Here is a 24,598-nt window from a genome sequence, read left to right as displayed (position 1 = left end):
GCGCAAAAAACTGCTCATACATTTTAATATTCCACGACTATGCTATCTTTTGCCCCGGGCGGATAAAGGAATTATTTGCTCTTCGAAAGAAAGAAAGCAGAGTAAAAAGAATTCAAGGGAAATGTAAAAGACAACTTCAATATATATAGAAGCAACAGACATTTGACAAGATAGCTGTATGAATAACTCAAAATAAAGTGTACATATGATAAAAAGGTTTACACATTAATGATTCATCAAGAGTATTGGAGAAAATGAATACGATAATAAAATAAACGCGCGTTTCACCGTGTCTCTGGTATCGAACAAATGATGAGGCGATTGGAGAAAAGGCCTATCGATTCCTCTGTTTCAAACTTGCTGGAGGCCGCACTTTCGGCGGCGACCGCGAGCGAGTAAATCGCGACGTATCATCGTCTCCGCAACAGGGCGTGAAAGGGGCTTTACCGAATCTCTGGCAAAATTCCCGGAAAAGTCCCGAGGAAAAAGGCTCCGCGGTAGGAGGACGCGATTCGAGGAGTGAAGTGAACGAACCGAGGCAAAGGAGGGAAGATGACTGCTCGGTTGAGTAATGGATCAATTTATTTGCTGGCTGTAGGTACCTACCGGGGGTAGTAGATACGTATATAGGCGGCGTATAACAGGGCAGAGAAATGGCTACGCTGGATCCCCCCGGGTGTCGAGTAGAAAGATGTGCTGCGGGATGCGGGCCGCCAGGAGACGATTTCGCTATCCCCCTCTGGCTTACCGTCCTCGCCGTCGTTCTCGCCCTCTCCAACTACCAAGAGAGCTCTGGTCTCCCTTCTTTCTACTCTTCGGCGACGGTGGCGGTGGCGGTGGCGGTGGCGGTGGCGGTGGCGGTGGCGGTGGCGGTGGCGGCGGCGGCGGCGGCTGCACGATCCTCCGCAGCCTCTTTCGCAGAGAAGATCGTATTTATTTCCACGGTGGTGAGAATGGATGGCGTTCCGGTGATCTATGTCCCGGCGCAGACACATCTCATTTACTCTACGAAGCATAATTCCTTAACACTTTTTCGGGGAAAAGTGCTCGTATATCTTGGTTACGCCAGCAAGTCGCGCGAATTCTACGCTTGGCACGCTCGTATGAGCAATTTACCCCGCGCACGCTTTCTCCCATATTTCACATTCTGTCTTCTCCTCGGACGACTATGTTCCGTTTGATTCCGATTTTGTTAGCGAAGATTTTGGCTCGGAAGAACGTGGTCTATTTTCCGTGTGGATTTTTAACTTTTGTTCCTCTTCTTAAACGCGGACGATTTTTTCGTTCGCGCATATATATGCATACCTACTTAAAAGTATGCCACACTAGACACAGTGTGCATAATCACGCGATGCTGAATGGTTTTCGAGTTTTTCTTTTATCTCGCGACACGATTATTCATCGATCGATCATGCTTTTATATCTGTTAACTACCTCAGAGGCAACTCGGGGAACGAATTATCGGCGACGTACCGACGATTGGATATCGAATTAGAAGGTTGTGGATTGGTCGCTGCCGCAGGTGGCTATTTATGTAGCGTCCGAAGTACCTGTATCACGATCATTAATAAATAACGGCATTATGCAAATGGGCAATTTGTCTCCGGGCACCGCGGAGAGGCGCACGAGCGCGCTCCGCCGTGGTCATTTTAAATATCAAATGAAAGTACAGACGCGCGATGCACGGCAATTTATTTTCGTGCACACTGTCAGACCGCGGTAAAGCAGCGGCTCGCATTTATAATGAGAAGATTAATGATGCGTCACGGCGTGTCCATATGAGGGTGCACGCTTGTATGAGTGCAATGATGGCCGGCCATTAATTTATTGCGCGTCGCGTCGCGACACGACAGGGCTGGAGCGCGCGTCGACGAGTTTTTCATGTTGATATCATTCTTGCTTTATCTACACGCGCTGTACGGGGCTTTGTCAGCGGTGTAAATAGAGATGTAAAATCATTCAACAAGCGCGGATTACACTCGATGACTCCGTAGATCAACAGGATATAGCGGCTCGTTTCCGGTATTCCCCTGTGGTCCAGTTCGCTTAATTATTATACAAGCTCTGACTCTCTCTCTCTCTCTCTCTCTCTCTCTATTTATTTTTCCTTCTTTTTCTCTCTAGACATCAACAAATAATATTCCACAAACTAGCATCAGAAATAATCAAAAAAGAATATATTTATTTTATTGATCGAATTAAAACACGAAAACGAAAATCGAAAATTAATATAAAATATTACGCTACGATATTGCAATAGATTTTCCTCCACGCTTTATAACTGTATATATTAAAACTAAAAAATATGTTATCAATTTACTAAATTATTATTGCATACAATAATAAATTTTACAAATTATTTGGCAAAAAAATTGGCAATGATAAGAGAAATAAATGGAAATAAAAGGAGAATTAATATTTTTGAATTCAATAGTCAATTTCAATTTTCAAAGTAAATTTCTTTTCAGTGCACGCGCGCGCGTATCCCAATGTCAATTACTCGCGTATATTTGATCATTCAAAAATAAATTTTTGTCGGATTAACGAAGGGCCAATGAATTTGTCAATTTCGATAAACACATTTTTGTGCATGAACAAACAAATATTTACCCAACGCATGGCATACGGTGTTATTTATGACAGCGCGTGACACGATAAAAATAGGGCTCGTACGAGCTTTTTGAATTGATGATGTGTAACCTCTATCAGAGATGCGAATGGAGATATAAAGTCTTTTACTCTGCCTCTGTTACATTCAATGATAACACGAACCATTTGCGGTTTATATAATCTTAAACTTTTCTACGTAAAGCAAATATCTGTTCTTATAAATAGAAAATTAAAATGTTTTACAAAATATATATACTCTTATTTATATATACTTGTATTTTTTCAAAAATATATTTTTAAATTGTTCCTTATTCTTTCGAAACGTTCATAAAAGTAGCATTTTAAAATTTATGAAAGTACTCTATGGTTCAATATTTTCTCGGGGTCGTATAGTTTTTTTTATAGAGAAGGTCTCGAGATGTTATTCGCGTTTGATTGGTGAAATAATACACCGCAGCACGCAAATTTAATTAAAATTATAATATACATCGTACGATCGAAGTATTCGTCTCATGTTAACTGGAATTCGAGCCTCGATCGAAAGACCACCGACGTTACAATACTTCCTCTGCAATGTTTACATATTAATGCAACCAACCAATCACTCTCTCTCTCTCTCTCTTTTAAATTCTAATATATTATAATCATAATGTATTATTTTATGTATCGTCGAATCAATGCTGTATTATACAAAGCAAGGCTTATAAATTAATACTTTTTTTAAAAAAATCATTATTTAATATTAGTATTAAACTGTTAATTTTTTATTGCATATATTCTGTTTTAAAAATCATAAATCTCGACTACACGTTATATGCTATTATTTATTATTTCTTTTTTAGATATGATGAATCATAAACATCTTACTTTTGTTACCTAAAGTATTAATTATTATAACTTATACAATTATCTTCCTATTACCATAATTACCTTCACTAATGTATTACATTAAATGTGCGAGAAGAAGGGAAAGAAAGAGCTAACAATTTCGATTTTAGAACTAGAAAAAGAGATCGAAAAAAATTTAATTCAAAGAAAATTAGAAAAGATAAAAATATTGAATTAACTATATATGTATAAATTATGTTTGCTTTATTTAATTTCACGGAAAAAGTAACTGAATAATTATTTCTCTTACATTCATTAAAAGAATTTAAGAAAGCAAATAGCACGATGCTATCAGTGTACATAACTGCGCCATTCTCGATAAAAAGAATATTTTAAGAAATTCACGCGCACGCAAAATAAATATTTTATGCCAGAGAGATAATTTGCCTCACTTATAGTGGTTTCCGTGTGCTTAACAGCTGCCTTAGTTGATTTAATAATACACCTAATTACTGTCTTACGCTTCTGTGCGCACAGTAACGATATTATGAGAATCACAAATCTGTACGTGCTGGTACGAGCATGAATAATAGTTATTTTAATATAATTCGAATATGCCCGTTAACTACATGGACATCATAATCATTACAACGTTATAACTTTAATATATTACAAACCTTCCCAGTTCTTTTGTTTTAGCTGGAATTATGTGAAATTATTTTTATATAATTTTGTGTCTCCATTTCACTTTGCATATACAATTAAAATTTTCTTGAGCAGAAAGCTCTATGGTATGTAATAATTAAAAATACTACACCTTGAAAGAGTACAGAAAAGCAAAAGAAAACGATTGAAAAAGATTAAACATGATATAAAGTCAGTATTGAATAAATATTAATTGTGCTGATAATATAAATCAAGAGTCTTATCGTATTTCATACTATGTTTACATATCCGTAAATCATATTTTGTCACGTTTTGTCACATGGATGATTATCTGTCTACGATAAATATTAATGCAAGACGGATAGAAACTAATCATAAAATAAATATTGGACAGGAGCAATAAAACACGTGAAGAACTGTCGTAAGCGATGCAAATAAACGCTACTCCGATGTTTATTTCGTATGCGCTGTGTATAGTAATTAATAGCCCCAATCGAAGTGCATTAAGAAACCGCACAGTCGGTGCGCTCGTTAGGTATGCACCGGCCAACGTTTCCTTGCAAGGAAACGCTGGTCCTCGTACGGTAACGGTTGTCCGGCGTGCGGAACCGCCTGGTTGCATGTTCACGGAAAGGTTACCGGCAATAAAGTACCCGACATCCGGCGGCTATTAATGCCGCGGCGCAATGCCAAACGTCATTTACATCGGCACTTTATTTCTATCGCGTATCCGCGTCAAGAGGTATAGAGAGAAAAAGAAAAAGGGAAAGAGAGAGCGAGAGCTTTTCGTTTCACCATTCGCCGCCTTAGGGCCGATCGCACCAGCATATCTGAGAGCATTTTTTTATCGTTCCAGCACATAAAACGCGATACTTAGGATCTTTTCGCTTTTCGCAGACTCTAGGCAAACATTTGACTCTTCGAAATCAAATTTTTCTAGTTTCAAAAATACAAATATAGAACTCTGTAAAATCGAGATTAAAAACTTTCAAAGTGTAATATGTAGTTCAGTTGTAACTGAACTAAATTTTCATATATTTATAAATAAATATTTATAACATACTTTAAATTACGATTATACGCATAGAATATATTTTTTTAAATATTAAAATGCATGGTGTATTATCTGATAGAAATTCAGATTCTCAGAATATTAATATCGCCGATCCTGAAATTTTACGCGTTCCGTCGTAAAGCGTGCCACAGATTCATAAATCCAAGTAGCGGACTTGCTCGCGGCAGGAAAAACAATTTCCGGCGAAACGCCGAATTAAGTACTTATCTTTACGAGCCGCCGTACAATTTTCTGAAAGAAGATACGCTGTTGGGCGCGCAATGCTGGGGGAAAAATTTATCACGGTCTCGATACTATATTTCGAGTAATACCGCGCATCGTTTATTAACAAAAGTTACACTCATATATATAGTAGATTATTGCAATCTTCGCGATAACAACGGAGGAGGAACCATTATCGTCGTAAAAACGCCCACGTCATTCAACATGCGAGCCTTCTAAATGCCGTTCATTATCGACATTAACGCTTTAAACAATTGGCAGAAATATATTCTAATCCCCGTGTAATTTATACAATGATTATTTTGATATATCTATTTAATTCGCGCATATCTGTGATAGCTCTAATTACTTACAAAATCCGCGGCAGAAATTTCAAAGCGCTCAGAGACGACGGCCGGAGAATGCATCCATGGTACACATTGGGTTTGCGAGCCAGTTGGCCGAGATAAACTTACTGACCGTTGCTTGGATCGCCGCCAATGCGCCACTCCGCGTTAGTATTCGTCTTTTCATCGCGACACACCTCGGCCGTGGCAGATAGATTGATGCGCGACTTTAAAGTCGTAGGCGAGCGATCTGAATTATTCGCGTGTTGCTGATGTGCCGCGAGACTGAAATTTTCAGTACTCGATGCACTGCCAGCTATGTACTCGTGACGAACGCTTCTCTCATCGTGTCATCGTCGTACAAGCGATCTCCAAGTGTAAAAATATCATCGTACGCGACAATGGTCGTTGATAATTAAACAGGCGAAAATAAATGCCACGCGTAACCAAAATCTTATCGTGGAAATTATCCATCATTTAAATTAATTATATCGTTAAAATTAATCTTTTATACCGAGCGCGATAGCCATCGAAGATGCTAATCGTGCTCGAAAAAAATGATCGCTGAATGCCATTTTCAAAGAAGATGGGAATGTAGGTTAAGAGTAAACGCATTCCACGTGCTAACGTGGCGGCAACAACGTCGGAATGCCTTCGGACACCCTATAAATTCTAATTTAAAATCACAGTGTCGCAACGGAGAGGTCCTCCAAGAGGCGAGCCATTTCTCAGTGTGTTGCTCGCATAGCTCATTCGTTTTATCGTCCTGAGCAGCACGACCCGTCAGTTCGGCGTCGTGATAAACAGCCGCTACTGTCGTAAGTCAAGTCAATGTAAAATCTCGAGCGCTATTCCTTCATAACGTTTACTCAGAGTGACTCGACGAGTACAATCACCATTTAATCATCAACGGGCTGTGCATGTCACCGTCGTTTATCATTGTTCTTCGCAGTGAATCAGAGAATCAAACATTCTGAATGTTTGTTAAGTAGCGATCTCCTCTCAAGTCTTTCTTTATCTAAACTCTATTTCACGCGCTGACGCAATTGAGCGCTTGTTACTCGATAACGAATGTTCGCGCATTTGCTGCAAGCATTAATCGCAATTATAACGTTCTCGACAGGCTGCTCTTCATGTTGATCAACATCGTAATTAGAACCATCTTTCCACGATTACGATCGGCAACGGTACATAAAGCTAATTTGTTACACACGCTCTGTCTCGATTATCAAGATATCTTGGACTTCAAACTTCATCTCGCTCTACAAGAATGCCGTTTAAATATACGTCGCTCGTCCGTGAAAACTCGTCGAGTCGTCAAGCATTCCGGTTTTCAAACGCCCGTTACCGTCACGGCAGTGCCGTGAAATCCTTAAAATGCATAGCTTCGAATGAAATTATAGGCACGAATGTAACCCTGCCCCGACCGAGGTTAATCCGACGGGAGCGTCGCGACACCCCGGCTAATGGCACGTACGACGTCGCCGTTGCGTGCCAGCATTCTCGGTCTCGAGCGCGATCGTCGTCGTCGTCGTCGTCTTCGTCGGCATCGTCGTGTGCGAACACGAAGAAGAAGAAAGGCTGAGGAGGGGAGCACCGATACTGCCTCGGCTCGGCTGAGTGATGAAGTGAGTGCGGAGTGAGGTCTATTTTTGTGCTCACCGACAAACAGCCTCGTAGATCTCGTGACACGTCGTTAGAACGCCACGAAAATACCCTCTGCGTCGCCTCCCCCGAAAGTACCCTCGCGCGACATATCCACAGACTACTCTCCCCGGCTGCCGCGTTTATTCCGAGAAGCTACTAAACGCTACGCGCGGTAACGATACGTCGTTCGATCGCGCGACAAATATCGTTGAGTGGTCGATTATTGCCGACGCGGCCTGATATCTTCTGCGAAAGTTACATCTTCTATAAAACGCGGTATTAAACAATATGTACAGACAGGTGTCTCTTTATCCTACAATTTATCAAAGGACTATTATTTTATCGCGATACCGATAATAACGGAATAAAGAAGGTAAACATACAAGAGCACTGAAGTACAGATATAGAATGATAATAAAAAAAAAGATATATGATCAATAGGAATGGCATAATGCAAGAGATACATATACTCAAAAGATTTTTCAGAAAATAACTTGAAAGATACATGCTGATGGTAAATGATTAATGACACGAGGAAAGTGAGAATTGTTGTAACGGGACTGGGATTGGATTTAGAATATCGTATAATCGCATCTGTCTGTATGCATTTCGAAACTTTAGGTATTTTTGAATCGAACGATCGCGAAAAGATATTGACATGACTAGGAAAGATGGCTTTAAAGCTTAACAATAAAATCAGGATTTGTGGATGAGGATAAATCTGAGTTATGCATCCAAGCTTCTAGCAACGATAAATGTAATGCAGTTTGTCGGTTGTGATCTGTAGTATTTGTGGAAAATACTAATGGTTATACACACCTCGCAATTTTATATTAAATTCTACTTGAAAATTCATGAATTTATAAAAACATCACTAGTCAGTTTTGATTAGAAAATTTATCAAAATTTAAAAAAAGATTGTATCACTCTTATTAATTGATTTCTACGATTAATAGTAGGCAGCAATTGTCATGATAATTACGTATAAAAATAAATTACTAATTAGATATTTTTAATACGTGAGTAACAATGATATCAATTTTTTTGACATCAATTATGATGTAAAATATGGATAAAGCGGTTAACAATTTGTTTTGTGTGAATATCTCAGTGTCTATTTAAAACAGTGAATTGTACCTAAGTATCATCTAGTCACGCATCGTTACGTACAACAAGGAAAATTAAACTAACAATGTACTTCGCCATAAATTCTTTGGGTTATTAACTTCGATTGCTCGTAGATTATACCCCACAGAATTTATTTAGTACCGTTAATATCCTCAAGTCTCGGTGAACGCACGGGTAAAAGAGGGTAAATGAAGATTATGCACGCTCTATTCATGAACGGAATATTTTTGCTACTTTAGATAAGAGATAAGGTATTATGCGAAATGTAATACTATATATACACGTATATATGTATATCATATCATGAAAAATTTATGAAAGATAATGGATAGCGAGTAATAAAACTTCATCATATTAACATTCTATTATTTTCTCATTTGAAAATCTTTTATTATTGAATATTTAATAATTCAATCATTAATAATTGAATTTAATCTGACTTTCGAATGACCTCTTACGAGGAAGATCGGAATGTTTCTCGTAATTTTTGTATGTATCGCAGATATAAAAGCTTAGACACGGATATAATAACGTCCACGCAAAAATTGTTTCGGTAATAAAAATTTATTGCTGCAGAAAATTTGGTAGAAGCTTCTAGGAAACGCGTAATAAAATTCTCGGGGGCTAAACGTAATCGGCGCCCGTTTATGCCGCTGTTTGTAAGAACGAGAGATTTTCAGAACAAATCCAGGCAGGCGTACACCCTATATCAGGCTTTCCGCCGGTTCCCCTTCTGACAGTTATTGCAACGTTTGAAGATACTTATTCGAGGAAGTTACGGCCAACAGCTGTGTGCTTTTTTCGATCGTTTGGTCTTCACCGTGGAAATTATTATGTACTGCACAGAGTTTATACATGCGATGTAGGCATAACCTTCCGGCGTAGGAAGTCTTATATATTTTCCGGAGCTAAGCGGCGGCAAACTAATGATAAACACGGCTCTTCGTGGCTATAAGGGGAAATTAATGTTCTGAACGTAACGGTAAATGGAGTGGAAAGAAGACAAGAAACCGCGAGATAAATGACGTCGGGTTTGCCGAAGAAGAGCATCTTTCGCGGAAAACCGCAGAAACGTGTAGTGAAAAATCTGAAGTTTTATTCGAGGATCATCCCGGACATATCAGACACTGGGAAGTGCTAGAGAACATTTTAGGAAATAATATAACAGTTAACCCAGCACACTTTGTGCTATAATTTTTCACGTGCCATCGATAAATATCATCATATATTTTTTAGTCCAAAAGCGTTATAATATTTTAGTAAGCATTATAATATTTATAATTTTTTAATCAAAAAGCTTTATAATATTTTTTGAACGATGATTATTTATTATGAAGCAATAATATGCGCGTATTTGAAAAAATCGATTAACTACTATGCACTATCATTTGATGATTTGATCTTAATTATTTGATCGATCACTCCACGCAGAAAATTAACAAAGTTTCAGAAAAACAATATGTAAATCAATCATCACTGCGAGAAGAATATTTAGACACTTTGCTAGGAATGTCAGATGCAAAGATAATCAGAGATAAGCTGATAAAGAACTATTCTAGTGGTTATTATTGTATTGGTTTATTACAGCCTGATTCAATTTCATTTCTTGATTCTCAACGAGGCAGTCTGACATGAGCTTTCAAACGATATGACTTTTATACGGAGATGAAAATTATGCAACATATATCAACGTTGCAAATAAGATAAATCTTTCTCTTTTTCTCGTGTTCTCAAGCAAAAATACATAATCTCTGATGGATCAAATTAGATTGCCGTGCATTAAATTTCGAAAAGATGTATTATTACGATATAATTTATATCACTGAGATTGCGCGCGGCGAGAGAATTCTCTCAAATTTCATAAATCAAGGTAGTAAATTGAAACGAGAACCATCGTCGATTCACTGCAATGAAAATTAACACCGCCCTTTACGGAAACGTGAACGAATGAGATTCTGGCGTGTCTAAAGTGCATTAATCGTTTCGTCATTAGGAAGAAGATTCTGGATACGAAATGCGGCGGTAATGAGTAGCTTCATTAACGCCGCGGCTATTATATAAATGCTCGGCCTAGTTATTAGCAATTTATTTTTGCTCCAAACAATTAATTATAACTCTCAGACTTTATGTCCGATGTTATTGATTATGTTAATACAACAATTGACAATTGCCGGTTGTTTCGTTAAATGCTAATTAGATATATAATTTAGTTATCACATAAATTACTATTAATACTGTCCATGTTCTAAATTAGATAAAATAATTAATATTCTATACGCGCGTTTCAATTATTGTATATATGTAATATAATAGGCATATCAGAGAGAAATCAGATATGTTCAATTATGTTACATGAACGTTGCAATAGTTATACATCTGTCATACGCATATACTGTGGATCGGGCAAACGCAAAAGATTTGATATAAAAAATTGTAACTGTACTCTATTTTGGGGAGATTAATAGTAGAATGACAATCGCGCGGATGTTCAATTTCTTATCGTACATTCCCAAAAATAGTTATAACGATTCGCCATTTATCTACGTACAGTTGAAATCCATTTTTAATGTGCAAATGCGTGAGCGCATGGACGTGCTGCGGAACGAAATTTGAATTGATCCGTGCTGCTCGCCGAGAGTAAATGCGCAAGGAAGTGATTGCGGATGATGGACGATCGATGCCGGGGGATGATAAAGTAGTAGCGTGTGGCGGAGAAATATCGACGGGACGCGCCCCCATCTATCAGGCCCTTCCCCTGGCGCCTCTCCCTCCTTTATCCGCCTAGCCGATAATCACCGGCTGCCAACCAAAGTCAGGGATACAAGTAAGATCTTGTAGGAAGATTTGACTTGCTTTCGATCAATGTAGAAATTCAGCAACGCGGTGTCTGTGATGTTTTATAGCTGGTTATTTCAGAGATGTTAACAATTTTGGAAATATTATCTTTATAATTTCACACGAAAAATTGTATATAGGCTTATATGTACATATTTATTTAGATATTATTTAAACGAATATTAAGTATAAACAAGTTCTGTTTTTTTCCGCTGTCCGGATGTCGAGTTAATATTTTTCAAAGCTATCGTTTTTGCGATAACGCGTGTACGGCGAAGAATTTTAAAAAGAGATATGATCGATTGTAATTTATGAAGTCGGAAGAAAGATTAATCGAGACCTCTCGTGTCTATCCCCTTTTACACATTGTGTCGCCGCGTTAAAAAATCAGAAGTGTCAGTTCTGTGTTCCACGGACATATTAATACGTCGTACGGATGCGCTTGGCGCGGCACGCAACCCGCTGTCATCCATCACACTCGAAGGTGCGCGCCGCCGTTCCGGCGTGCACTCGCATACCACCATACCTTATCGTACCATATGCGAGAGCGAGGCGCGCATCCAGTTAAAGTATGTGAAATCCAAGTGCTTTCAACTCCGCGGCAACTCGCGGCCATAACTCAGTCGCTCGTCGGCGGGTTAAGAGTTAGAAAAATTTCACGGCTGACATCATCGTGTACGGCGCGCACATTTTCACCCGATGATTTGACACTATACTTTTCCGGACGAGATGAACCGATTTGTTGTAAAGTTGCATCTCTCGAAACCGAAATTTCTCATGGTACAGTGACTCGTGTGTATCTTTTTGCTAACGTTGGAAATTATTTTTGCAATCAATTTTGATACGCGCGACGATAGATTATACAATATAAAATAGAAATTCCAGTCTATAATTTATGTCCAATGCTATAAATTCATCCAATATTAGATATTACAAATTACACGCATATTGTATACGCAGCGATTGACAGAAATATCCAAATTTTCTCTTAACTGCACGCGTGTGGATATATGCGAATACGTGCAGGCTAGTCGGAACGTAGGAATGGAGATCAGCATACGTCGCGTATTATTTACAATTGGCGGCGATTTATGTCTCTGGGCCGGATGAAGGTAGGCAGGCATAGGGCGAGCGGTGAGAGAAGAACCGAGAGGAGAGAAAGAGAGAGAGAGAGAAGGAGGGAGGGAATGGCAAAGAGGTGCAAGAGAGGAGAGCGAAAGAGAACGCGGCCGCCTTGCCAGCCAATTCCCGGCGGCCCGCTATATTTACGAGGCCCATAAAGTAGCGAGCACGACCGCGTATATTGCCGCGTAAATATCAGCTTATGGAAATATAGAGCTCAATATCTGCCTGCCTGCCTGCCTACCTGCCTACCCAACGCGCTCGGCAGCTTTTCTTCCCTTTCCATTCGCAGGGGCATCCTGGGTATCCAGGGTAGTTCTCGCTTGGCCCGTTTGTAATCGCGCAGTTCCGGGGAAGAATCAGTTCGGTCGCAAACCCGTGTCGTTCCTCGAGCGGCGGATTTATCGCCCGGCTTTTAGACGAAAAGCCATTCGACGATGGCAATTAGCGTCATGCGGCGGGGAAACGCGCATCGGGTCTTAATTATAAGGAGAACTTGGAAGAGAACAGGTTTCTCTCTCTCTTTAATGCTTGAAACTTAATAATATCTCGGTAAGAGTGTTTTCATCAGTGTGTTACGATCCGCCTCCTTAACATACAAAATTCATATTTATCGACTATTACGAAGAGTATCGAGCATCTAATTTATGTTTTTTTTTTTTTTTAATAACACTTTTAATATCATGTCATATTATCGCGTATATTTTTTACGCGCGCGGTGAAATGACGGATGTTAACGAATGGCCATCGGACCATATGCGATACTAAATACGTATTCACGAAGGAGCTGGTCAGAAGTCTAGAACGCGACGGAGTAGAACGCGACGAGGACGCCTGTCGCTGGCTGACACCATTAGCGCGGCCATCAGTCACCATTAACACAGATGTCCGTGTGTTTCCGCGAACATCGCATTAATCACACCTATCCACATAAATTTCCGCCGGTCCGAGCGAAGCAACGAAACCCGAGCGTGTCTTGACACCTTAATGGATGATAAATCAGAAATTCATTAAGAGAGGTGGGGGAGATTAGGACAGATGCGACGTATTTATCAAATAGAATACGATTTTATACGACCATACGCGCAAGCAAATGGCCGGTATTTTAATTTATTCGCACTATTTTAATCTGACATGCTGATACTATCGATGCAAATTGAAGTGACAATCTCGAGCGCGTATATTCTGTGATTTATGTACGATTATTAACGGGACAAGAATACGACGAACCGATTAATATTATATTAAATCTTTTTTCCATTACTTAAAATATAATTGATGATAAAATCAATCCAACATATGCGCGTGTTATGCTCATGTCAGATAAATGTTAAGCTTGAGATAAAGGATTATTCGCTGTAGACCTTCCATCTAAATTAATTTCTGTGAAATCTTATGAATAGTTAATCACATGATGAACATTTCGGAATACCGTCTAATGCGGAAATATGAGGCTTACACAACCGGTTTCTGTCTAATAATCTCTAGATAACTGGAACTCTGAAGAGACTGACATGCCTAATGGAACTATAATTAGTATCTAAAGTAGTCAATAAAAACTCATCAGAAATTGAAGTTGATATTAAAATGTATAAAGCTTATTAAACACGCCGAGCCGTTCTCTTTCGGAGATCGTGCACGTTGATAACCTCATAACACTCCTCACACATTTCCGCTGATCATATTGAATACATTAAGTCAACGACAGATTTAAAATGTAAACGACATGTATATTTAGAAAAAAAAATGACGTGTACAGTATTAGAATTTCAACGATGAACAAACTTATTTATTTTTACACGGACGGCATCGTTCAGCGTAACATCCTTTGCGGATACCGCCGTACGGGTCTTAAGAGCTGAACGGGAGTCAGCGTTTTTGATCTCTGCTGACGTGTTTACGAGAGCCGTCTGGCAATTAATCGAGATTTATGGCATACTTTTGTAACGCTACATCAGATGAATCCATCTTAAATACCAATGCGCCGAGGGACAAGTTTAGGACCGGGTGGCAATGCTGGCAATTCCACGCACTTTTTATCAGGGACAGCTGCTAAGCGTTCTCTACTGCTCTTCCCCATCTCGAAGTCCACCGTTCTCATGTGAGAAAAAATTGCGGGAGTTACGCGAAACGAAGATTGGATCTTTTTACTGCGCCGTCGAAATTTTATGTTCCATGGAGCCTTTCTGTCACGATTCGATATATTTAAATTGCAGAATCTCCTCCATGAACATTTATCACGCCAATGAGCGAAACATGCTCAACAAAAAGTAATTAAAAAGATTAACATATAAGTTTGAAAAATGAAACGATTACAATCTTCCTTTGGCGATAATTAGTTTTCGCAAACTAACGTTGCAGGTGGCTGTTTAAAGATCGAAAAGTTCACGTAGGATATTTCACGATATGTGCATACTTTCAATCTGATTAGGAATACGAAGGTACGGAGATCAGGAAATCCTTAGGATTGCGCTTCTGATTGAAACTCCTGCACATATTTCCCTAGCGTGTTGTCGCACTTTGGCCACCGGTTTGTAACAGGTGTAACGAGCAGCCTCCCGCTGCGGCTATTAAGCTTTAGCCAAAATTAAACCTCACGGAACTTGAAACCCCAGAAGTTATTATCATGCTATTGCTCTTGCGGACTCCCGGCAAATCTTTCTCTATCGGTTTACCTCTGTACTTGGTATAATATTAACCATCTACGTAATTTCATGCCACGTTACAGAATAAGAAGGATAACCGTGAAAAATCATTAAATTTACTGCCAAAATTTTTAATACATTTTTATTTATTTTTTATTTTTTTTTTTTAGCTTTATTTATAATCACACACATATATATATACATGCACAGAGATTTAATAGAGTGCTAATTATCAGATCTATTATGGTTAAATCTCAACGAATAATAAACTTGTTGGTAGCTCCATTATTTTCGAAGAAAAAAACTACATTTACAAGAAATGTGAGTGAATTATAAACGTAATATCAGAATGGCGGCAAAAGTTGGAAACGACAAATTTGCTGCTTAATAGCTTTCGAGAAAAGGTTACGCTAACGATGTGCACGCCCCCTCTTGAAAACGTTATGCCTGCCCCTTTTCTTTCTCAAGTGTGCCCGTTTCTTCGAAGGTCGCCAATTGCGTCGACACTCCGCCCGATAATTACGATAGTCCCTTAATGAACCACCCCTCCGAAATCAACGAGTTCACTCAATTAGAAAACGCCCATTAAAATAGTCACATCATTAATTTCGATAAAAATGACGGTGTCGCATCCGCGAATAATTTTGCGATTCATTATCGTGCTATTGTATTTTATGCGATAGAGAAATTTCAAGGGAGCCGACAACTGTCTACAAAAATAATTCAATCTCCCAGCCGGACAGGCGGTGGACTTTATACCCCGCGCTACAAAAGGATACATTACCAATTACCTTTCGTACCGCGCCAACATTCGCGTACATCATCCCGTGGACACAAATGAATATATACCCGCTCGCATAAATACGTTCGTGGAGCGCGTAGGTGCCGACTGATTATAAAGGTTTAATATCGCTCCTTGGGCATTTGCGGTGAAGTAATGTAAGCCGCCGGCCGAGATGTACGAGCAGCCAGCGGCGCGACGGCGAGAACAAGAGGAAACGGAGAAAGAAGGAGAAGGAGACAGAAGCTGCGAGTGTGTATAAGAGCGGGACGAGAAGAGAACCACGACCAGGTGAGGCGGACAACCGGTGGTAATGGAGCCGAGAGCCGACTGTAAATAATGCGGCTTATTGTTAAATCGCCGCGGTCCCAGCATCATTAACTCTATCGCAGATCTCGCTGGCGCAGCGGGTGTCGCGGTAACTCTTACCTTCGAGTGGGTATGCGTGTTGCGAGCACAATGCCGGCTAATGATGCCTCGAAGGCGGTATATGGAGCGAGCGAGCGTTCGTTGAGAGAAGACGACGGATACGGCTATAAAAAGAGATAGAGATAGAGAAGAATGACGGACGAAGGCAGGAGTATGAGAACATGTAGATCGTGGTGAAAGTGAACGAGAGTTGAATGCAAACACGATGAAAACGGAATTCAAATGTTGAACACTCGGGAGCTTCCCAGCCAATAAACTCGGAACAACGAAGGAACAAGATAAAGAGCAATAAAGATTTATCGATTCGACAAGCCGCTGATTCTAATCTCTTTTTTCACATTTATATTAATTACGTTATGCAATTGACATTTTCCAATCCAACTATTTCAATTAAAATTATATGTATTATGTGTTTAAAGCAATTAAAAAATATCTTTTTTTTCTTCATTTATTCAAATCTTTCTTTAAAAAATTAAAACTTCTCCGGCTCATTTGACTATTTTTGGACCGAACAAATTTCCATACGTGAGATACTAAATGCGATGCTGCACAACACACACACACATACACAAAACTGGAAATAAATACGTAGAAAAGAATGGGAAGGAAGAGATGGGATAAAAGCGCGAATAAATTTAAAAAAAAAATTGAACCTGCCGTGCCGAATCCGCGTTAGTTTTATCGAAGCATCGAAATACCTAAAGGGAATATGGAATATATCATGCGGTCGTGGCAGTGGTGTGCGCATCATCGAAGCCGTGCCGCACGTCACGGGTGCTGCAAAGGCCGCCGCAGGGGATGACCCTTCATCACCCATCAATGGTGGTCCCCGTCCCCCGTCCTTCTCCTCATGACCACACGTAACGCCGCCGTGCCTAGCGACTCACGCTGCGAGCGTATCCACCGCTAATGAACGTCTCAATATTCATGCTGAGCATTTCCATCTCTCGCGTACCGCGACGAACATCGATCCGGTTTACTGCTGCGTAACATGCGGCCAGTTTTCCTCTTTTTATCCACCAACGTGAACAGCCGTTAATATCCTTTTTTCTTTCGCCAGCGATACGCAAACGTGGTACGTTTCAACTCGAACACAAAGTTGTCATACTAAAAAGTTAATTTTAATTATGCCCAGCATGAATAAACGAGAAATGCATTATAGTTGAAACGGCCTTTTTAAAAATTCTTAAAAATTTTTTACAAACACATACATACGTACTTACATGTATATATGTGTAAATGTACATCGGAAAAAGAAAACATAATATAAAAAACTTTTTAAAAAACCAATTAGATACTAATTTTTTATAGAAACACACATTAGTTTTACATAGTTTAAAAAAAAATGGATGCAATCCATTTCGTATATTACGTGCTTGTTGAATCAACGAGAAATATTTTCTTCAAGATACCTGATGATAATTGTAATACTATCGTCTTTATACGATATTACATCTCAAGGGTACAATTATATTGTCACGCGATATCTTGCGACGTACATAACGTTTATTGATCGAGTTTGTAACGATAGCTCCTCCGAGGATTGAAAGTTTTTCGATTTCGTTCGCGTACAATCATGAATGATATGGCTTCCTGGTCTAGTTCTCTATGTCGTAGAACGCAATATATATTTGGCGCTTTTCGAAGATAAGTTAACTATATGGGGGATTTGAAAGGCAGAAGTTCGAAAGCTAGGGGGGCTCCGACGATTGTAAAATTTACTGTTGTAAGCTTATGAGATTTCAAAAAGTTTCACATCTCAGTATTATGATATTTATAAGTATATGTGTGTGTAATATATCAAACAATATTACATGCCTCGCTTTTACAAATCGATAGCATAATATTTCCCAAGTATAAAATAAATATTATATTACCCTTATTTATAATTCATGATTTATATTTCTAATTTAATTGCAGTGAAACTTATAGTCTCTCATGTACGAATTCTAGAAATAGTAAATTATATTAATGATGGACTCTTTAAAGTGGCAACAATGGGGGTCTTTGTACATACAGCATTATAAATTATGTTAATGATGAATTCGTTGAAATAGAATAATGAATTTAATTGCAGTGTAACTTATAGCCTTTCATGTACGATTTTTGAAAATAATAAATTACATTAATGATGGAGTCTTTAAAGTGGCAACAATGGTCTTTGTATATACGACGTTATAAATTATGTTAATGATAAATTCATTGAAGTAAAAATACTAAAAAGTAAATTATATTAATGATGTTTTCTTAAAAGTAGCAACAATCACGGCAAATGGTCTTTTGTACACAGCATTACGGTTATAATTGTTTCCACGATTGACAAATGATCTGTAATATATCCGAAAGATGCGCATATCTCAACAATAATACAAGCCGAAGTCGGCGTACCATAGTTATAAATAGCGAGCTTCGATGATGTTTCGTACAACGACGGCTACAGGACAAGTAATTAATTTTAGTTAGACAGCTCGTAGCGCAGAGTGAAAGGCGATAGATATTGACTTGCGTCTCCCACAACGACGGTGGCACGTCGGAATTCACAGCAGCACGACAGGAGATGCGAATGAATTCGTATTGTGTACAGCCATGACGATGCTGTGCACATAAGACTATCTGGCATCTGCATCTGTGTGTGTGAGAGAGAGAGAGAGAAGTTATATAGAATCTCGGCATTGCTACAAGTAAAGGCCGTCTCATCTCCGTCAACTCTTCATTAGTCTCTAGACTAGTCGAAGAGAAGCAAAGGGACGAAAGAGTATCTTCTAATGGTCCGTTGCAAACGGCCGAGACACAATTTCTACGAATTTCTTTCAACGTATATATAATAAATCATAAGCGAGGCTCTCTGAACAATATACTGAAGGAACTGCGTTAGAGCTGCAATAGCCATTTTGTATCCCGAGTAAAAGTACGTTACTAACATTTCGTTCGAGAAATATTCGCCAAGTCGTCTCGAGAAGCTAAACGAAACTGCATCATTTGGCAAAAGTTGTGTCGTTACGTTTGGCCACGACATACATAACATTGTCCACCAATATTACACTGATCCGCACGCTTTTTCTCTCCTTCCTTTTTCTCTTAGCGCCAACTGACGCTCTCCTTTCTCCGCACATTCGCCATATACTATGACACCCTCGAAGAAAAGTGCTCTCTGGCGTCCCGCTTCTCTCCAGAAGAACGACGGCGATCGCAGACGATGTAAAGAGGGCACGGACACGAGTAGAAAGAGCAACCACAATTTCGCCGCACAATCGCACGGTTGCGGAAAAGGGCGATGCGAGGAGCGGAAGCGGCATGACCGAGGGTGGCGGAGAGGAGTTTTTGCTACGGTCAGAGCTGACCGCAGCGCTGGACACAGCAATACCGAGTTCCCGGTTTGGCATTTTACGGAGCCATTCGAGCAAGATGGTGCGTGATAATGGCGCCTTATAGGGGAAAAGCAATTTCTGTCCGCAGACCCAACGCTGCGCCAGCCTCGCCCTCGTGCTCTCTTCGTGCTGCGACGGTTACGACATACCGCGGACGCGTAGATTCTCGCCTCCTAATGTGGCGTCTAGTGCCATGCTCGTGACATCGCGTGTTTATTCGGGGCCTTCATTGTGTTCTAGTTTTCGGGTGTATCGTAATAATGCCATTTGTCCGACGTGTATATCTTTAACTATGGCTTCAAAAGCTGTCATGTTAAATATGTCATATAACGAGCAGATACGCTCGTCAAAGTTTAAGAGTGTATTAAAAAACATAAAAAATAATTTTTTAACGAGTTAAAGCGTAATTTATAAGATTTAATTCAAGATATATTTGCATCGAAATGCATAAGGCCGAGAAATCGAGACATAAAATAGATTTAAGATTCTCGTACGCGCGCACGAAAATACGCGGAGCAGACGAAGGACGACGACGACGACGAAGGCTTTTAGTATGAGTCTAGTTTATGAGTGTCGGGCATAGACATTTGTTACGCGACAGCTCTCGGCCGTCGTCGCGCGGAAAGAGCAATGTGTAATATTTCTCCAGCAGTCGACGGCGCGACGCCTACGCTTCAGCCCGACCCGTAAATCCATCGTTTATAACGTGCGGATAATGTGTTTATCTTTTATCGACAACATAAATATTCGGACCTCGGAAATGCAGATTACATCACGGTCGCTTCAAGTAATAGAATCCACCCTCAGTTGTAACTTAAGACGTTACGAATCTCCATGTACGCAGAATCTTCTTTCGCGATAATAACGGACGACAGGCGATTTAAATATTAAACTTTTTGCTCAGCTAGTTTGTTTCGAGATATTGATAGCATATAAATCTTACATTTTTTCTGACATAAAACAATGCCCCGATTAAATCGTTCGATCGAGTCAAAAAAGAGTATCATATAATCCAATGTAACTCAGTTGTCATCTTTCGGTTCCAAAATACTCGAGCGTTTAAATGGACTGACTGATGTCCGGAGAATCCTGGTATAGTTGATCGAGGCCGTGTAACCGAGTGGTCGTCGGTTGGCCGCGAGCACGTGACCGCCACTTCATATCCGATCGTATAAAGCGCAGCGCAGCGCGAGCTAGCCGACCTCGCATCTCCACCCCGTGTCCTCGCCAAACTTCGCCCGACCCTCCGCGGCAAGTTGGCCGCACGTTTATAACCGTTCTGCACGGTATGTCTAGAAGTCTCCAGCTCCAGCCCCGATCTCTCTCTACGACTCGCACTCTGGTTCGCCGAAGGGAACGAAGGTGGGCGGACGGGGGAGGGAGGGTGAGAGAGAGGCTACCAGATATAAATTTCCTGATATTCGACCGTTCGTGTCGTTTGAAATGGGGCAGTTTTCTCGGGACCTAATGGTTATTGCCTTTCTCGGCGGACATATTGCGTTCCATCCAGTGCAATGTGTGCGGCCGATATATCAGAGCTCTTCGCTCTCTCGGCTCTCGGGCTCTCTCGGATAAGGGTGGCTGTCGGGGGAGGCGTGGATGTAGCGACGAGATGGAGAGGGAGGGAGGGAGGGAGAGAGAGAGAGAGAATATATGTGTGGGTCGCTTTACAGCGAGGGAGAGAAAAAGAGAGAGAGAGAGAGACGATTCAGCACCCAGAGAGCAACGAGGGAAGCCGCCGCGAAGAGAGGAGGAGAGATGTCGACCGCGCAGCTACCGGAAATCCCTCCGCAGCGGAGCACAGCAGTCCGCTCGGTGGTCGTGCCCTGCCAGACTGCAGACGGGAAGTGGCCGAGGTGTGGCCGCGGAGTTGAATTATTACAAGCTGCCCCGCCATTCATACAGGATGCATGCCCCGGCCGGTGCCCGTAAATCTTCAACGCTACGTCAGCCCTCGACTTCGCGCGCCGCCTGCTAGCGGCTGATGTTATTATCGTTGGCTTAAGCGCGAATTGAATAACGCGCGTTCGGGTGGCGCACTGACGAGGGGTTAAGTGATTTTCACCCCATTAGTCGCGACACGTTGCCCGGACGCGGAGCTGCCGGACGGAGCCGAAGCTCCGTCTTCGCGTTCCGCCGCGCTTATCCATCTAGTTTAGCAGTGTCTATGAAGGATAAGATTGATTCGCGTCGTAAGAAACTTTCATAAACAAGTCATTACTTGGAAGATGGATGATTAGTTTCGTCGATCAATTTAACGATGTTATACATAATCGAATTTTACCCCAAACATAACTTTCATTGCACAAATTATGATTCGTATTTAATAAGTGAAATTATTAAACAGGATAAATTTTTGATATTGTAAAATTAAACAATATCTGTTTAATGTATTTAAGAATTATACTTTAAATGGTACTATTTTTTTATATTATTGAAATCATTTTTATATGTAATATCACGTACATTTTCGACATGTCTTTCGATCCCTTAAGTCATAAGTCGTGATACTTATCCTATCAATTCAAAGTTAATGATCGAAACTAAATGCGTGTCATATTATATAACTGAATGGCACTTGTTCGTAAGCCTACCCGAATTGCATGGATTTGTGACGTAGTAGAACTAACTTACGTTATGACTGTAGTTTGCAATTCAGGTCCTTTATAACTAGAGCACTAATGGAGGATTATGAAATTGTCGATTAGCTACACCGACTGGTCGTAATCGGCTCTATAGAATTGTTTCCGTCTTGGCACGGAATAGTAATAACATCTAGCACTTTGGCAAGTTCATGCAGGCAACGCACATGTGTACACAACGATATTTAAAATAGAACTCTGTTTCCCTTTGTGATCGTGTGGGTAGCATATATAAAATAACGTATGAACAGATGTTGCTATGATTAAAAGTATGTTACTTGAATTGAATCATGGATTGCCGCACGTTCGATAACGCGTGTTTGAATCGATGAAAGGATTCTAATTTACACTCGATTGATTCCTTTCAGTTTATACCTCAAAGAGAGATCATGTACCTCGTGCAACGCACAAAATATAAATAGTAACTCTACTGGAACATGAGTTATATAAGATAAAACATTAATTGCAATTTAACAATATAATTTCTATGGGTGATTAATAAAAACTGAATAAATAAATTATATTATAAAATATTTATATATATGAATATAATCAATATATTAGTCTATATTGCAAATTGCATCATTTATTTCTTTTTAAATTCATCGTAATAATTATTGGTGTCTCTTATAAATTAAATGAATTATATTTATCATAATAAAATTAATATACATGCGTGCATGTGTGTAAAAATTTTGAAAACCATAATGTATTATATAAAAATATAAATGTCATTTTCTTATTATTTTTTTTTTTAATTTTCAGGATGCGCCAATCGCCAAGCAGTATTCTGCGATCGATTCGGTCCCGGATATCGATAAATGTGCAAATATCAATAAACGGTAAGAGCCGACAATACCACTTTGAAAGGAGCGGCTCGGAGAACGAATCGACTTAGGCAGATTCCAACAATTGAACAAGAAATACCATACAATCTTGAGTTCTGCCGAAGGTAGGTGGGAGAAACGTACTTGGATGCTGAGCACGTATTGACAACCTGGTCACCGACGCGCTCAATGGCAACCCCAAATAGAAAGAAAGGTGAAAGACGTTTTCTTCCTCCGGTCTCTCCCCTATCCCGTTCAATCCTCTTGCCGACGCCCGCGCTCTTGCACAGGAACACTTTTACAACGGTCAGCGCTCTCTGATGTTCGAACAAATCTCCGCCGACGACTCCTCGCATGCAGTCCAATTTAACTAAATCCTTTCCGCTTTTCCTCGCCGATGGAGAGGCCCGGACGAGGGTAGGTTGGGGGCGCGAGTGGGGTATCCATACGTGAAGATAAGATTGGAAAAGTTGTATGAGGGGCAACTTTAACGGCTATATAACCATTACAGTGCCGATAAAGTGGAATCTAGTGTCTTAACGGTCCGGAACGAAATTCCGGATATAGCGTCGTATATTCCAATGGAGTTAAACACGTTCAGATACTGGTCGTCTGCCTGCCATTGTGAGAAGTGTACGCGCTGGTTTATTGATCAATCGATCTGAGAAATGGTCAGGGTAACTTCCACCTATCTATCCTACTTTACACGCTTATGAATCCGTCCATAAACAGGGATAACGGACTTGGTTCTCTAGTGGATAAGGAAATTTTACAGATACGATTGCATTTTACATTGCAATTCGCATCTCTCGTATGAATAAAGATTGTAACCCGTAAACTTGTTTGTTATATTTGCTACACATTTATTTATAGTGTTATAATGTTATATAATAAATATTATACACCTTTCCCTTCGACCATAAATAAATAAAAAATAAATTTTACAATTAATTTTTAATCAGGTCATCTCGAATGTATTATATCGCGATTTCATTATGAAACATTAAATTTATGTACGATAAATGTGGGGTCCCTTACGGCAATATATATGTACGGAAAACAGATTGATAACATATGTTATACCAGAGACAAGAAGCAGTAATTTTAAATTACAACGCGAATGTTGTTGATGTAAATATAAGGATCGCTGGTAGACGATAATACATATTTGTGCTGCAGGCTACGTTTGCCATAACTCACCCACGGGACTGACAGCTTGCATAATACCCGCGAAATTGGTTTTATAAGACGACGCCAAGCACTGCTTCACAACAATGCCATAAACGCTCCGGGTAAATTACGACTCAGTGGCGTAACAACGTCGGCGGAAAGAATATCGAAAAACTAGCGGTGCGAAAGTATATTTTTCAGAGAATTTTAATTATTTAAACGAGAGAAGAGAGATATATTTTAATATATTTGATATATTAATGTCAAATATTTATAT

The 24,598-nt window shown here is 39.8% G+C and overlaps 1 long non-coding RNA gene across 1 annotated transcript in view; it reads left to right on the top strand.

Annotated features, from left to right (window-relative positions):
• LOC115234442 overlaps positions 1-24,523 on the top strand; it is a 121,685-nt gene extending 97,162 nt beyond the window's left edge. The window contains exon 3 of the long non-coding RNA XR_003883916.1: positions 23,090-24,523. This is a non-coding gene — a long non-coding RNA (uncharacterized LOC115234442). The remainder of the gene's footprint in view (positions 1-23,089) is intronic.
• Positions 24,524-24,598: the final 75 nt, after the last annotated feature.

This window comes from Formica exsecta, unplaced genomic scaffold (genome assembly GCF_003651465.1).
Source record: "Formica exsecta isolate Colony F162 unplaced genomic scaffold, ASM365146v1 scaffold2, whole genome shotgun sequence".
Taxonomy (NCBI): Eukaryota; Metazoa; Arthropoda; class Insecta; order Hymenoptera; family Formicidae; genus Formica; species Formica exsecta.
This window is presented reverse-complemented; position numbering and strand designations above follow the sequence as displayed.